This window comes from Colobus angolensis, unplaced genomic scaffold (genome assembly GCF_000951035.1).
Source record: "Colobus angolensis palliatus isolate OR3802 unplaced genomic scaffold, Cang.pa_1.0 Scaffold147, whole genome shotgun sequence".
NCBI classification, from domain to species: domain Eukaryota; kingdom Metazoa; phylum Chordata; class Mammalia; order Primates; family Cercopithecidae; genus Colobus; species Colobus angolensis.
Window position 1 is genome coordinate 7,469,249 of NW_012114566.1, and position 4,232 is coordinate 7,473,480.

Genomic DNA, 4,232 nt, shown 5'->3' on the forward strand with positions numbered 1-4,232 from the left:
CCTGCACACAGCACAAGCCTAGCTTAGCCACTACTGCCTAAATTGTGTGAATGAACTCAAAAACAGTGACTTGTGCTACTTACTAAAATGACTGAAAAGGAAACAGTTATGAAATTATTAACAATTTAGATGAAGGAGACTTTAGAGTTCTTCTAAGTCAACATTGCTTGTATTTAAAATTGCTAGACTATCTAAGTTCTCTGCAGTAGACCCCAAGCATGGGCTAGAAGAGAAAAAAGAGGATGTGGGTGGGAGCGAGCAGCTTGAATGAAAATTTTGCCTCATTATTCTGATCCAAGCTCTGTCTGTCTATAAAGACCTTGCTATATTTCTAGGTGGCACATTTTATTATTAAGCATTAAAAAATCTTCTATATTTTATTCAAAACTAGATATTATCAAACCCTAAATATCTACCTTTATTTTTAAAAGACTTTAAAGCTATAGCTATAGATTATTATAATAAATTATTGATGATGACTTATCAAAAACAAAACATTGCTGATAATTTATTTTTACTAAGGGATGATTGGCACATTACTCATAATCATATGTCTAAATACATATTTATTACTTATGCCATGCTGCATGTTGATATCAAATGGGGAGTTTGAAACCATACTGATGCTTGGGCTCACCCCAGAGGTTTCAGTTTAATTGCTCTGGTTTGGGCCTGTACCTGATAGTTTTTTAAAGCTCCCCAGGTGATTCTAATGACTCTGCAAATATATGTGTTCTATCTTAAAGCAGGTGCTTTGGAAAAAAAGTAGCTTTACAATGAAACAGCTTTCTTATGTATGATTTGTCCTTATGAAATTTTGTTCTAAAGATTAAATTTTAGGTGTGTTTGTTTCTAGAGGATTGAGTTTTAGTGAAAGAACTATTAGAAAGAAGATAACTTTGAAGGGAATCTTGCTCCTTAGTTTTTACCACATCTTTATAATTTCGTCTCCATATATCATCCTTTTATTTACTTCCATCTCTTCTAGAGCTGATTACCAACTCCTACCACTGTTAACCCTCATCCAGGAACAAGCTTATGTCTCTAACATTCTGAGTGGGCTTCAGCATCCTTGCATATGTTCAATTCTTAAAAACCTGTTGAAATAAAAGATCAGGAGACATAGGAAGGATGCCAGAAGAGAGCGTGGTAAGTGGCGGAGAATCTTTCCCCAAGGGATTGGAGGTATTTCAGGATTAGACTATGTATATCTATAAGCATGCATATGTATTTATGCCTATGGTACACATGCGTACCATGTATGTTCTGTTGTGTTCCAGGAATGTGGGAAAGGACAGTGCAATAATGTGTCTTTCACTGCACTGCGTGCTGCTCAAGATTAGGGATCTTGATGTCTTGTTTTGTATACTCATCTTCACACAATGGCAGCATATTGGTGCTCAGTAAATGTGAGTAAAACAAATGCATGTTAAAAAGAGTAAAGGATGAAGGAAAGGATGAAGAAAGGTAGAAAGATGTAATTAAGTTGATTTTCCACATGACAGGACATAGAGGAAGTAGTTTAGATGTTTTCAGTTGTGCTATTAACTATCCTCTGCACAGGTAGAGGAATGCTTGGCAGGTTCAGGAAAGTGATAAAGGAAGCAGTTCAGCAGAAACTGACCCTTTAGGTTGCATACATAAAGGTTATCTCTATATGACCCATGATCTAGGATCCCTTGTGTCTCCAAAAGAGCCTCACCCATTGACATAGGAGGCAAGGAAGGCTGAATCATGAATGGAGACTAGAAATCCAGATCTCAGATAGCCTCACTGTTGTGAAAATAGGTTTTCAGTGTCTCTCATTCCCCACCAACTAGAAAATGGTACTTCTGTATTTCTAGGCATCTTCTTCTTAAGATTATTTAGAAGGTAGGGTGAGAAACGCAGTTTGTCTGAAGAAAAAGGCTTTGTCTCTGAAGTGGTCCAGAGAGCAGTTAGATTCAGGGAATCCATAGATTCCAGCTTCTAAGGGTTAACACATTTTCCAGGGCTGCATTGCAGAGTAGAATAGAAAAATAAAAAGAACCATGCCTCAATCCTTTTTTTCCCCTTAGTTATCTGTCTCTCCTCTCCCACTCTCCCCACTTTTTCCTCCTCATTCTCTTACTTTCCCTCATATGTTGTAATACCTTAACTGGATAGATTCTATTTCTCAATAGTGGAGAAAGTGAGGCTGGTTGCACAGTGTTCAAAGTTATCTATAATTTTATGTATTCTTATGTTTTCTTTTAATGTTACGTATCTTAATAGTTTTAGTTTTATAATTTGACTCATATTTTTCTTTTGAAAATAATTCAGTATATGGATGTATACATATGCATTTTTAAAAATCCCAGAGTATTGTCAAATGTTCTATCTGAAAAGACACCTTTTTTTGTTTGTTTTCTGATAAGGTTATTAACGTTTTATAAAATGTTAAGCAATGTGTCTTCTCTACTGTTAAGTATTAAAAGCTCTCTACTGGTTATCTTATGACTGCGCTTCCAGTCCACTCTTTGCCAGGGAGACTGATTCCAGGTGCTGCCCTCTGCTTTCTGATTGGTCTCTGTCAAGACTGACAATGATAGAGCAGAGGGTTCTGGAAAGAGAGTGGGATTGGGATGTTGATTCCTTGGTTCCCTGTCTGGTGAGTGGCTGTGGGCTGGCTGGGGCGCTCCAGCAAAGCCACAGTCCCTGTTGAGTAAGTCATCCTCTGCAGACACTCTCTCAGGAATATGGTAACCATTCCTTCCTTTGACCTTTCAGGCCTCACGTGTACCAGCTTTCTGTTGTCCTTTGTCTTGGGACGTTCCATTCCTGGATAGTTTCCCTGCCCGTGTCTTTGTAAAGAGTCCATTCTCCAAGCTTCAGTGAGGACTATGACTGTGACCCACCGGGTACATCCCCCCAGGGCATTCATTTCAGGCCCATTCTAAATGGTCAAGGTACAGTTGACTAAATACCCTACTTCATTTCTGGTATGTTTGGGGAAACATCTGTTTTTTGCATTTAGTCTTTCACTCTTTGTTTTTCTCTGGGGAGGATTATACTTTGTTTGTTCCTGTTCAACTTTACCCAACTGAGAGTGCTATAGAGTGCTGTGATTTAAATATCAACAGATTTCCAGGGACATACGCACTCTCAGAAATATGTGCATTCTCAGACCTGAGTACCCTGGGGTGGGCTTCGTAGTATTTTACGAAGCATGAATTGAGATCTGAGGGCACTAGGTTTATCTTGAAAGCAGATGTAGGTAAATTGTCTCGGCTCTGCTGCGGTCTCTAAGATTATGAAGGTATCTGGAACTCAGGGGAAAAAATATCTATTTTATCACATCATTGAAAGTAGTTTCTTACCATTTATTAAACATTGGCTTAAAATAATGATTTTGGCATTTATTTCCTGTCACATTGCAAATGCTTATCTATTGCTTTGACTAAGTTTGCATACCTGCATATCACCCTTGAAAAAGTAAATTGTTCAGTTTTTTTCTTTTTGTAGATAGTATTTAGATCAGCTTTATCAATCTTAAAATAAGACGCCTAATGAAAATAACTCCAAATTTCAGGGCATCTCTTTAATACAGATACTTTGTATCTTCATTTTAGTTGAAAAGTTAATATTGTCTGCAGAGAAAGCATGAGACTAGATGATACCTTTTGATCCATTGTGAGAGATATGTAACATGTCAGCAGATGAAAAAAGGTAGGGACTGTTTTATAAACCTCCAATCATCAAATAAGTGACATGTTTGAGTCAATCAATTTAAGAGGTTCCCAGTCCACTGATGAAACCATTTGAAGAAAATGTGCTGTTTGATGTTACAGAAGCCAAAAGCTGAATAAATGTGTCATCTGTTTTTCATTTTAATTCACTGTTTCAGAAGTATTTACTGTGTATTAAAAAGTCTTTTTACCCTTTCAAATCTTTTGGACAACCTGGAAAACTTGAGAACAGTTTAACATCTATCCATACAATCACATTCTCAGCTGACTTATCTTGTTCCCATGTGGCGACATTAATTATATTACATATGAACTTTTAAAATCAAGTAAGAAGGCTGCCATTTGACTAAGTAGCTGCTGATTTTTAAACATAATCTGTAAATATGTATCTATATGCGGAAAATTTTTAGTTCAAGCAAAAATTAAAGGTTTTTTTTTTTTTTTAAATACAGTATAAATCTGAAAGGTTTATAGGTTAAGACAAAAATATCTGGAAGGATGTTGCCTTTAAAAATAAAGCCTTTT